At 43.9% G+C, this 13,507-nt stretch overlaps 1 protein-coding gene across 2 annotated transcripts in view; it reads left to right on the forward strand.

Moving 5' to 3' along the window:
* The first annotated feature begins 1,133 nt into the window (after positions 1–1,133).
* The window catches only part of SPIN1 (spindlin 1), a 33,211-nt gene continuing 20,837 nt past the window's right edge, over positions 1,134–13,507 (forward strand). The window contains exon 1 of one of the 2 annotated variants that reach the window (XM_081213876.1): positions 1,134–1,496. The gene's annotated coding sequence lies outside the window, so the exon portion shown is untranslated. The remainder of the gene's footprint in view (positions 1,497–13,507) is intronic. The other variant, XM_081213875.1, reaches the window with a different exon arrangement.

Raw genomic sequence — 13,507 nt, forward strand, 5'->3', positions numbered from 1 at the left:
TTACAGTTGTTTAAATGAATATTCTAAATTGTAAAACAGAAAATGTAATAAAAATTATAAAAAAGTAACCGAAAAAGAAGAGAGAAATATATGTGCCAGCTTTGCAAGTTAACTTTCACATGTCAGAAGGCACCTTTTATCGTATGTGGTGGATATGTAAAGTAGTAAAAGAATTTTGGGAAATGATTTATAAGGAGTTGAAAAAAAGTTTAAAATAACTTTTTCTAAAAACACCGAAGCTTTTATTTTAGAAATCCTAGGTGTGAAAATCTTGAGTGAGCAGAAAAGACGATTTATGTAGCGACCATGGCTGTGCGGATGGTATTAGCCCAGAGATGGAAAGAAGATAAAGTCCCTACCAGGGAAGAATGGCTGATTAAATCGATGGATTATGGCAAATTGGCAAAAATGACCGGAAGAATAAGAAATCAGGAAGACCAAAATTGGCAAAAATGACCGGAAGAATAAGAAACCAGGAAGACCAAAATTTTAATAAGGAATAGGGAAAATTTATAATTAAAGACCATTGTAAACGGCTAAAAGCTTTAGCAGGACTGGAATAACACTTGTAGTTTAATGGTGAATTTTGGACATCATGGAGATGTAAAAGATTTGTATCATCATAAAAGATGCAGGAGGAAATAATTAACAATAGGAACCACAAAGGGGAGGAGGGAAGTCCAGGGGATTCTTTGGAATCTTGTTTTTATGTTGAATATGTGATTGTAAAACTTCGATCTGAAAACCAAATAAACAAATAATAATAATGATAATAAACTTTCACATGTCAAAAACGTGTAAATTTGTTTCCGCAGGTAAGATACGCTTCAGGGGGCTGCATGCAGAAAACAGCAGAGCTTCTTCACCCCATAAAAACTGAGAGCGTATTGTTGCTTTAAAAAAAAACCCAGGAACATTTTGGAGGAGCAGCAGCAGAGAGAAAGCGAAGCCCCTGCTCAATCCACGGGCAAGTGAGCCGGCGCATGCGCACTCCGGCTTCCCGAAGGTGGGGGAGGGAGGGAGGCGAGCGCGCTCTCGCGCCGGGCCAGACAGACGGCCGAGGCCCCGGCTCTCCTGTCGCAGTTCAGCGGTGGCAGTGCGCCTGCGCGGCCGCCGCAGCAGGCCGGCGGGAGGCGGGGCCGCTCGTTTCGGAGCGGCTCACTATTTGGCAGGAAGGCGCGGAGGCCTCTCTCTCCTGGCAGCGGCGGCCGCGCAAGGCTGAGGGGGAGGCTCCCAATGTGGCAAGGGAGAGGAGGAGGAGGAGGAGGGCTGAGCAGCGGCGGCGGCGGCGGCGGGGGCCGAGCGAGACAAGGGGAGCCGCCGCAGCAGCAACCGCCGCCGCCGAGGAGCTGAGCGGCCTGGCCGGGGGTTGGCGGAGCCTCTGCAGCACTGGCACCCCCGCCGACGCCGCACCCCCGCCGGGCACCGCGCGCCCGCCCGGGTGCAGGCGGAGGCGGCGGAGAGGGCGGACGAGGAGGCTCGGGCAGCGGCAGCAGGTGAGGTAACGGCGGTGAGGGGAGCGGGGGGGGGAGGGGAAAGGGAGCGGGAAAAGGAGCCGCCGCCGCGCCGCCCTTGGCCCGGCCGGGCAGTACCGGCCACCGCCGGTGGGAGCCGCTGTGGGGGAGCCGCTCCCTTGGCCTGGCCCCTCCCGCCCCGCGTCCCTCGGGGCTGGCGTTATTTATTATTCATCCGAGGAGGGCGCGCGATCCTCCTCCTCCCCCCCCCCAACTCGCTCGCTAGCTCGCGCCAGGCTCCCCCCCCCCCCGCTTCTTCTCTTCTCCCTCTCTTTCCCCCCCGGAAGCTGTTGCTAGGAAGAAACGGGGGGGGGCAGCCCGGCGGGGGACCCTTTTCTCCTCCTGTGGGGTGGAAGGAGCGAGAGGGAGACGCTCGTGGTCTTCAAATCCCCCCCCCCAATCTTCCTTATACACACATTGCTTCCCTCCCCGCTATTTTGTGTGTGTGTGGGGGGGGGAAGCCTGCGGCCTTTTGTCATCCTGCAAAAATAAAATCCCATTATTGGAAACAGAGAGCCACGAGGGAGTGAGGGGCGGGGGTAGGTGAGGGGGAATTGTGTGTGTGTGTGTGTGTTGGTGAATGGGGGGGGTGATGGATCTGTTGTTGCTAGTGGTGCCCATGAGAATGTGGCAAGCCTTGTCTCTCTCTCTCACACACACAGGCTCCTGCACACTCACACAGACACACACACACTCAATCACACAATCTCTCAAAACACACACAATCTCAGACAGACACTCACACACACACACACAGGCACACAATCGCACACAGGCACACACAATCTCACGCACTCACACAATCACACACTCAGATTCTCTCTTACACACACACACAAACAAACACACACACCCTCCAGAAACTTCCCACTAGGTAACGAAAATGGCCAAGGAGAGAGGCAAACAAAGCTGCCCCAGTGCTCTCTCTCTGTGTGTGTGTGTGTGTGTGTGTGTGTGTGTGTCTTGTCAGGCTTTGCTGGGTTCCTTTGTCTGCTGTTGCTGCCTGTCTCTCCTCCCTTCCCTTCTCTCCTTTCTTTCTGCTTTTCTCCCCTTCTCCTTCTCCTCGCCCTCTCTCCCTCCTCCCCCTCCTTTTTTTTCTTTTTCCTCTTGCCTTCCCCTCTCCCTCCCTCCCCTCCCCTCTTCCTTCACAGACTCCAAGAGCTGCTGCAGCTGCAGGTTTGTAAATACTGGACTCACATTCACACACACACACACACACACACAAGCAAAACATGGCTGACGCTCTGCTGCCCCCCCCCCCTTGTAGGGCTCATTTTCTCTCTGCTTCTTGGTCTTTCATCCACTTGTGCTTTGCCTCCCCCTCTTTTATTTCCCCTCCCCCCAAACCCACCCAAAAAGGAAGGAAACTGCAGAGTGTGTGTGTGTGTGAGGGAGGGAGAGAGACTTTGATGGGATATAAAGGGAAGGGTCTTTGCTCTGGAGCTTTCTTTTCTTTTCTTTTTTGTACAGTATGGTAGAGGAAAAGTCCAAAAGATTCTTGCAAGCTTAGGGAGGCCTCGGGGAGGGGGAGGGGGGTGAGTGGTGCGACCTCTGCTGAGAGGCTTGACTGGAATGTGCGTATCTGTCTTCCTAGGCATGGGGGGAAGGGAGGCTGATGCACCAAAAAAATGTTGGCGGTGATTAAGGTTATTAAATAGGTGTTACGTTAGTTAGCAGGATGCTCAGGGCCATTCCTTTTATTTTGGGATATGCCTCATTACCTGGCATCATACAGTATGTTAGCTCTGAACACAGGGTGGCAATTCCCCCCCCCCAGTCTGATTCATCCTTTTTTTAGTGCTTGTGCCATTCCAGAATCTGAAGTAGTTGTTGAGCTGCGAGAGTTAAAACATGCATATGGTGATGGTAGTTCAGTTTTATACAATAACTTTTCTTCATAAGGACAAGATAAGTGCATACAAGGAAGGGCTGCACCTCATTTTTTAGGGTTTCAGTGACTACACAAATCTAAGATTCCTCACTATCCCGTGTTGCTCATCAAAAGCATCCAAGACTTTAAAAAACAACAACCACCCCAAATATCTTGGCCAGCTACCAGCACCTCCTTCTGGCTTTGACAAAACTTCACAAAACAGTTTTGAACTACACACACACACACACACACACACACACACACATCTTTAGTTGACAAGGCCCTTTGCAGTTTCTTCTCATGTAAAATGACCTTGGGTATAATTGCATGCTTTTCTTTAAAGGAGGATTGTGCACAAGAGTTTTCTTTGGTTCTGTGCTGCCTGTGGGTGACTGGTTGCTACAAGAGAGATTCCCCCCCCCCCATTGTGCATTTTTACTTCTGAGCATGTTACTAACGTTTAGAATGTTGGCTTTGTGTTACTATTCTTTTGTCCACACAATAATTTTGTGGCCTTTGCATAATTTATCACCAGCAAAGTTAGTAGTATCTTTCAAAAATACATAATGTAACCAATTGGAACTTAAATGCTTGGTGATTGGTAAAATTGATTTTGAAATTGCAGAGCAGATGGGTAAAATAATGGAATATTTGTCAAGCTTTGGAAATTGGAACTCTTGGGTTAGCTGCCACATTACAAAATTATATAAATGCATAGTTGGGAGCCTTTGTTTGAAATATTTATGTTAAGTGGTACGGATATAGATTGTATAACTGAAAATAATTCTAAGTGGCTTACAAGAAAGAATACAGTAATAAAAGCACAAAGCTAACATATTGCATATTATGTATACATTATCAAATATGTTCAGTATTCCTGAATGAAGAATTGCACCTGTACTGAAATGAAGCTTTGATTAGTCTCTGCCCACCGATGGGACCAGGAAAATTGGTTGCAGCCCAGGTTTTACAATTGGGAACCTTTTGTTCAGTTTTTGTTGGGCTTTGCATGCAGCATTCTTGTTACAGTTGACTTGTTGATCAGCAAATGATGCCCTGCATCCTGTTCTCAGAGCAGTTAATAGGGCAGTCTCCACGGCGGCACACCACTACAGAGTGAAAGTATATAAATATTTAGCCATACTGTATTTGTATTGACTTGTTTTTCTAACTTTGCTAGGTCTAGATGCAGAGGAAGCAAGAGTCAAAGGATGTTCATGAGGGGAAGTTTCTGAGAAGACTGTAGAACCTGAACTCTTTAGGACGTTAGAGAACTGACTGACCTCAAAGCTTAAAACACAGGATAAAAAGACATTTAAATGAACATTCTGATGTAGGAACCTTATCAAGCCCTACAGACAAAGAATAATGGAAATTCAAAGGGTTCTGGAGTGGGTTGTGAAGTTATGAACTCAAATACATGTGAGGGAGCTAAATTAAGGCCTTTAGGATCATCCTCTTATAGGGACTACTTTCTCCATTGTGGCAGTTTGAGGAATCTCTGTCTTCTAACTTGATTATATGTTGATAGTGATTAATTGTAAGTTGGCTTTCCAGGGGAGGGAGTAGAGGTATGAACAGAAAATAAACAGAGCAAGTTTCGGCAGGAAGGTACTGGTTCTCTGGCCAGGGTTGTTCAGTTCCACAGGGAGGGGCTTAAGCAGAAAGCTGAAGTGTGCTTAATGGCTATTGCTTTGCTGTTTGTAAGGAAGGGGTAGGAGTAACAGAGAGGTGGGGCTTCAGGATAGTTATGTATATGCAGTTGGTATGCTGTAGGTGATTAGGCATATAGATGAGGCTTTTTGCAAATTGAAATTTCCTTTGCCAGTCCAAGTCAAACTTTATGTTGAACCAGTGAGACCTTTGGTTAACCTGGTGCTGTTTATTGCATCTGAAACAATTTGAATCTGTACAGTGGTACCTCGGGTTAAGAACTTAATTCGTTCTGGCGGTCCATTCTTAACCTGAAACTGTTCTTAACCTGAGGTACCACTTTAGCTAATGGGGCCTCCTGCTGCCGCCGCACCGCCACCACACGATTTCTGTTCTCATCCTGAAGCAAAGTTCTTAACCTGAGGTACTATTTCTGGGTTAGCGGAGTCTGTAACCTGAAGCGTATGTAACCCAAGGTACCACTGTACTTTGGAACAACGCAAGCGACCTCTAAGACTTCCCATTGGAACTCATACAGTGGACATATGTCTCCTTTATGCTACATTCTTCCTTCACTACTGTACCTGAGTGTAACCTGAAATGATCTTGCTGTGCACCCACCCAACCTATTATGCACTGTGCCACAGTATTGAGGCACAGATGTGCAGGGTTCTCAGTTTTTGCTGTAGCCTCAGCATGCTTCAGTTAAGTCATACCTCAGGCAAGCAGTCATTCATTTAGAGCAGGATTCCTCAACTTTTTGCCCTGCAAGTATTTTGGACTACAACTCCCATCAGCGCCAGCACGGCTGGTGGTCAGAGATACTCTTCTTTGGCGATCACTCGTAGCCGAGTAAGATTGTCTTCCATAAACATGGTTTTAACAGTGAGTCCGTAAGTGACTGTGGAGGCCAATTCTGGATCCACACATCCTTCCACAGTGGGGACATTGGTTTCTGGGCGAGAGTTGATCACGGTCAGGGATACTAAGGAGTTGCAGTCCAACAACATCTGAAGTGTGCCATGTTGCGGAAGGCTGATTTAGAGCGATTGGAAATGTTGATAGTTGGTAATTCCAATGACTTTGCTGTTTAGACCTGAATAAGGAAGGCAGAGGTGGTTGGGTCATGTTCACTTGACAGCTTCCATAGCTGCTAGAACTTTAACTAATGGAAAGGTTTTGTATGTTGTATATGCCAGGTTTGCACCTCTAGCTGTATTCTAAATCAGAACTAAAAAGTAGTATCTAGTTGGCATATTTCAATCAGACACAAGCTCAAGACCATTCTCAAGTTAATCCTTGTCACTTGGTAGGTTTATTTCACAAAACTTAGCCAAATAATTTCCCAGGATATTTCTGGTTATCAGTAAATAGGAGGAGCAGAACAGTGGCTGGAAAGGCCTTCTGCAGAGCAATTCTTCAGACCCGAGGTGGCCATTGTGGCACTTGTTAGGTACAGTGGCACCCTTGGGATCTAAATTTGGTGCTCACAAGGTGCACTCCCTTGCAATGATGGCAAAGAGGTGGGGCTCCTTTTTCTCCCAGAGAACAAATAAGAGAGTAGAAGGGAGAAAGGAGATCTGGGTGGTTAGAGGGATGAAAATGTAGTTGTTGGGGTGCAGGGAGAAGGATGTGAGGGCGATCTGGCTGCAACATCTGTCACCCCATTGGTCGGCAGGGAAGGAGATGGGGTGCTACAGGAGTCAGGAGAGAATGAAGTACCAGATACAGAGAAGGCTTGCATGTGTTTGCACATGCACACTAGATCCTGTGAAATGAATGCTATTCAAAATGCATGATTTTTTTCACAGCTTCCCTCTCCCCCAAATCAACATCAATTTGCAGATCATTTCTGTCTCCATTGACTGAATGATAAAAATCATGGTTTCAGTGTGCTTTAGCACTGCCCAGGTGCATAATCATGGATCTAAGGCAGGGATCCTTATGTATCATAAGTTTTACAAGGGATCATCTCAAACCATAACAGGTTAGCTCTGTGTACACTGATGTGTTATGTTATTTGTTTTTTGCCCTATGAGGAGGACTGCTGCCTTGGATCAATGTTTTTGTTGTGCTGGCGAATTCCAGATTTACATATTTTTTACTGTGCAGTTTCATACTTTCATTTGATAGTGGGTTTGTTTTTTTTAAACCTTTCATACGCAAAAGAATCTGTTTTAAGTTTGTTAGAACTGACTTTTACCCAGGTTCCATGGAAAGTGTGTGCACATGCTTTCTGTCTAGTGTGATTCCAGCCTGAAGAGAGGAACAACCCAAGTTAGTAGTACCCATGGCACTCACTGAAAATTCTGAATGGACCAACAAAGGTTGGCTATTTATCTAATGGGGGAGCCTGTAAGGCTATCTGAGTCTGACCAGTTGATAAAAAATAATAATCAAATAATAATTTGAAATTTTCCTATGACATCCTTTTCCTTGTTCCCCCAAGTATATCTTCCATCTTCTCTATTCTTATCAACCCATTATCTACATTTTTCTTGCCTTGGTTGTTAAACATTATACAGTGGTGCCTTGGTTTACAGATGCTTCAGGTTACAGACTCCGCTAACCCAGAAATAATACCTCGGGTTAAGAACTGCTTCAGGATGAGAACAGAAATCGTGCAGCTGTGCAGCAGCAGTGGGAGGCCCCATTAGCTAAAGTGGTACCTCAGGTTAAGAACAGTTTCAGAAAACTCATTTCACTGTTCAATGTATTATGTGAGATTGGTGAGGCATCAAACTGCCTTAATCTTGTGGAAGTGGAGGAGACCAGATAAATCTTTGTATTCAGACCAGTCTAAGTCATATGGGCAAGGGTAGCAGATGAGTCAAGGAGACAAACATACAAGAGAGTAACTCATACTGCATTTTTAATAATACACTATACTGGTGTTGGAAAGCTAGAAAACAGAGGGATATGCTCTAATTTGGAAGGGAAGAATGAGACTCTATAAATGCATGCCTTTGTCTCATTATAGCATGTTTGCTAGTAGCTACCCATCTCCTGTTTCATTCTTACAATTAGTTTCTTCCACTTTTCATTCTGACCATATATGCCTACACACATGTCATCCAGAGAATTTTCCTGAGGACTTGTGTGGGTTAGAAGTGCCTTGGGTCAAATATGTGCTGCTACTCTTCCTTTGAACCCTCTCTATTTTTGGCTTCGGGCTCTTTTACAGGGTTCTTGAGTAGAGAGTATGCAGGGGGGAAGCAGAAATATGAATTAAGCTTCACACCTGGTTTTTTTTGGCTGCTCATTATAACCCATGAAAGGGTCGTTAGATTCTGATATGCTTTTAGATTCATAATTACAATATTTCGTGCCTTATGCAGAAATCAATTTAGTACAATACTAAGACATATTTATTTGCTTTATAATTGTTAATAATACTTGTTCATGTTAGACTTAACAACACATGATCAGAGTTACATGGTGAGAATGCTACTCGAACCTATAGCTTATGTTCTAAGGACGCGGGAGGCGCTGTGGTCTAAACCACTGAGCCTCTTGGGCTTGCCGATCGTCAGGTCGGCAGTTCAAATCCACGTGACAGGGTGAGCTCCCATTGCTTTGTTCAGCTCCTGCCAACCTAGCAGTTTGAAAGCATACCAGCACGAGTAGATAACTAGGTACTGCTGTGGTGGGAAAGTAAACAGTGTTTCCGTGTGCTCTGGTTTCCGTCATGGTGTTCTGTGCGCCAGAGGCAGTTTAGTCATGCTGGTCACATGACCCGAAAAGCTGTCCGCGGACAAACGCCAGCTCCCTTGGCCTGAAAGCAGGGTTGAGTGCCGCACCCCATAGTTGAATTTGACTGGACTAAACCGCCCAGGGGTCCTTTACCTTTCTAAGTACATTCTCTAGCCTGAGAAATTAGTAATAGGGTTATTATAACATGCTTATAGCCCATTTTGCCGTGTTTAATAACACTAAAGAAAACTTGCAGTATATTCTTTTTGAATTTCAACATTTATTTTTTAAAAAATGGCAAGACAGCAGATAAAAATAATTAAAAAAATCATTCTTCAGGGAACCGGCACTATAGCTTTAGCTTGACAAGCAAAAGTTTGCAAGCAAAAGTCTTGGCTAGCAAAGGTTTGTGCAACTCAAACCTCTCTAGGTAGGCCATTGCATAGCCTAGGGACTACCACAAAGTGGCTTTCCCTTGTCCCCACTAGACACTTCAACTACTGATGGAATGCAGAGAAAAGCCCCTCTGCTAGATTTTATGAACAAGAAGACTCAGGGCTTTAAAGGCAAAAAACAGGTTGTTGTTGTTTTAATTGTCCCCATAAACGGGCCAGAAGCCAGTGTAGCTGTTGTAATCGCATACTCCCAAGAAATTATTCCAGTCAATACTCAAGTTGCTGCATTCTAGACCAGCTGAAGTTCCTGGACATTTTAAACGCAGCTCTATGGAGACGGCATTGCAGTAATTCCCTCTAGGTGGTAATTAAGGCATGTTATCTTGGCCAGATATGATCTCTCTAGGAATGGATGGAGCTGGCACACCGACTGAAACTGTGCAAAAGCATTCTTGGCAACAGCTGCTCCCCAAGAACCCAGGAGGAAAACTGGATCTGGAAATGTGAGCCTGAGTTTTCACAGGGAGTTCTGCCTGTCTGAGTGGCTGATTTCTAATACCATCAATTAACCCTAGTTCAATTTCTCTGCCGTCTGCATAAGATCTCATAAAAAGTGATATTGGGTTATTATTTTTATTTTATATATTGTGATATTTTCTGTGAACCGTCCCGAGACCTCTGGGTATAGGGCAGTATATAAATTGAATAAATAACAACAACAACAACTATCCAGGGACTTTCATGTGCACTCCTGAATTTAGAAAACAAACCCGAAACAATTTTCTATGGTACCGAGTCCTCGCTCTTACTTGAATGCATAAAGCAGTGTTTCTCAAACTTGAGTCCCCAACAACTCCCAACAACCACTGGTCCTGCTAGCTAAGGATGATGGGAGTTTTAGTCCACAAAAGCTGGGACCCAAGTTCGAGAAACACTGACATAGAGCCTGTTGTATAGTGCTCATCTAAACCAACCCCACCTAGTAACCTTCTAGTTGTATGTACATCAGTGTTGGACAGTGTTTCATATTGTTTAGTACAGTGGTACCTCGCAAGACGAATGCCTCGGAAGACGAAAAACTCGCAAGACGAAAGAGTTTTTCGGTTTTTGAGTTGCTTCGCAAGACAAATTTCTCTATGGGCTTGCTTCACAAGACGAAAACGTCTTGCAAGTTTGTTTCCTTTTTCTTAAAACCGCTTGAAGAGGTGCAGTTGCGACTTGACCGTGCTTCGCAAGACGAAAAATTCGCAAGACGAAAAAACTCGCAGAACGAATTAATTTCGTCTTGCGAGGCACCACTGTAGTATTGACTTTGTCATTTCTTCCCAAGCTCTTCAGAATGTTTCTATTTCATATTAACGGCTTACATTGGAAATTGTGCTGAACTACAGTAAATTGGCAAGCTCAATACTCCTTTGGTCACAGTGAATCCACTAAACCAGTATGAGGGTTGAGGCAACTGGATAATCCCAGTCAATTTTTTCACAGAATTGTAGCGCCACTCTATATTGCAAACTTTTAATTCTTACAGTACTGACTAACTTGAAACTTTAGCACTTTCTTCATTTCTATGAAGGTACAATGCAGAGAGCTTTGGGTCATTTTCTCTAGAGTAGTTGGCTTTGCCATGTGGGTTTTTTAATTAGTCTGTACAAAAATAGTATTGGGACTCTCTTCAGAAATAGCTTGTTATTTTACCTATAATTATAAAGAAACCTGTGTGTCTCCTGGATGTTGTGAGTGCAAAACCTCAGATTTTTTTTACCCAAACTTGATGATTTGGATACAGGCTAAAGTAAAGATGTTTACTGACAAGAACATTTGCCATGCCTGATCATGCATAATAAGGTGAGCCAAGTTGGCTACTTCTGATAGGTCAGTGAAGTAGCCATCACTTAGTGGTAGATTGTGCAAAAACAAATCATTTGGCTTGATGAGCAGGACTTTACATTTCCAGGATGGAATTCGTAAGTGGGGCATTTCTCAGATGGAGAGGGATTTTTTAATTTATTTCATAAATAATGAAATTATAGCACGTTTGAAAACAATTGCCAATCAAAATATTTAGGCAATAATTATTTAGGCAGTATGCATTTTCAAGTCCCTGTGTGTGTGTGTGCTAGTAGAATAGGCAGATCGTAGAGTCAAACAGAATTGCATTGTAAATCCTATGGGAGGAATTGCACTAACGTGAAAGTTACATTAGTGCAAGCAGTTGAGCTTGCCTGATGGAATGTTCTCCCTTCTCTTCCTTGTGTACTGTTCTGGGGGTTCTCCTGACCGTGGGAACCAGTTGTGGGAGCATACAGGGAGGTAACACTGTGGCACTGGTAAAAGTCTTTCCATAGGCTTGTACTAGTGGGATTAATTCGTTGAATCTGGTCTTAAGTGTACAGGACGATGATTTTCCCCATTGTATCTTGCATGTATGAATGGTAGACAAATATATCACATAACTTGTCATGAAGTAGTGATCCTGTGAGCAAGTATCACTGGGTGGGGCCCCTCAGGCAGGTGGTAACAATTAGTCCCCAAAGTAGGAGCATTTGATGGGGCTGTCTGGTTGCCAGCATTCCCCAGCCCCTATAAATATTCGCGTTAACCTGCCGGGGAAGAGAGAGAACCTGCCGTGTTTTAGACTTGCTGTTTGATGTTCTGTAGCTGGTGCCAGAAAATAAGCCAATAAAGCCTGGTAACCCATTCAGTTTCTTCATGTGATTGATTAGCAGCTTGGAGGGAGGACTCAGAAAAGCGGCCCCCTCCTTGACATTTCTAGTCCAAAACAGCTCTCTTTCTTGAGCTCAAGATGCTAAATTCTACAACTTCTATAATTTGAGATGGAAAATGGCTATTCTGATTCTTGCAGGGCTATCAAAGCTTGTGAATACACCCTACAGTTCTGTCCGGTAGTGTTGCCTCAAGTTTTTTTAAAAATAGATCTAGATAGTCCTATCATCAGCTGTACCCTTTACTAGATGTATCCAGGTTTCCCCCTCTATTCTTCCTAGAAGCAGCAAACTTGCTTTAGATTATGAGATCTTCAACAGTCATGGTAGGGTGTGATATCATAACTTGAGTCTATAAATAGCTTCTTAGGCTGTACACAGGCTGCTTACATTCCATTGCCCTAAAGGAGATTTAAGTAGCCTGTGTTCAGAATTGGAAAATAATTAGTAACTACATGCTAGACGGAAATGCACCCTACTAAGATCTGGCACCTGGGTCACTTCTGGCACCCTTAGTGAGCAGCATGAGCCATTTTACTCTCACAAAAATGTGTTCCTGCCTTGTTTGTGAAACAAAAGATAAAATCTCATCTTCTCTGTTTGCTAAAGGTGCTAAATGTCCCTGCAGGCTAGACTTTGGTGTGTATAACAAAATTTGTATGCTGTTCACTTGTCTTTATCTCCCAGATGTCATAGGATCAGCAACAGTGATAGATACCGGTAGTTGCTGAGTGAACAAGTATATGTTGTTGCTGTGCCAGCACATAGGAAATTGGAAGTAGTAATAGTAATATTTAGGATTACCATTTCAAGATGATGATGATGATGATTATAAAACAAAATTTCCAAATGCAGTAAATAAATCGAACAGAAATACTTCATACTAACCGTCATAAAAAGCACCATCAGATATAGTCCATGGTGGGATGCAAGGTTCATATTTATACAGAGTAAACATTTGCCAGATATAATAATATTTTAGTAGGAATGTGCCAACCATGATATGGTTTGGTTATATAAATAACAAACCACCCCCATATTACAAGTCTGAGGAGACTGCAACCCCCCCTCCCCCGCGGCACATATCATATGGGTCAGTTTTCCAGAGATGGCAGTAAACATGTCTCTTTAAAACCAAAGAGTAACAAGATGACTCCTTCTATGCTTGACAGATAACTAAATAAGCACTGACCAGCAGATATAAAATTTGTTGTTGACAAATAATATCAGCATTAACACCATCAAAAAGGGATAAAACACATAACTTAGCATCCAAAGTGACCTGTTTGCTAATAATAATACTAATTTCTGTTGCAGCCCGCTTTCAGAATTTATGTTATATCCCCACTACATATGCTAGCATGTTCCTCATATTTTATAACCCTGCTAGCGTTAGGGGGAGACCAGATCTTACAGTATGAGCTAGTCGGACTGGGGTTAAAAACCAGTGGTGGACCACCTTCAAAATATCCTCCTGAATGTTAGCTGACATGGACCTAAAGTGGGTGAGTGGACCAGATCTTAAGCCATTGAGAATCTTTCAGTTCGCCTGTAGGGTCCATCTCCCACATTGATTTCCAAGTAGCATGCAGAGAGAACTGGGGTTGTAACAGTAACATGTACTGTATAACAATGAGAGACCCTGCTTTTTGG

Source organism: Podarcis bocagei (assembly GCF_964188305.1).
Source record: "Podarcis bocagei genome assembly, chromosome: 11".
NCBI lineage: Eukaryota > Metazoa > Chordata > Lepidosauria > Squamata > Lacertidae > Podarcis > Podarcis bocagei.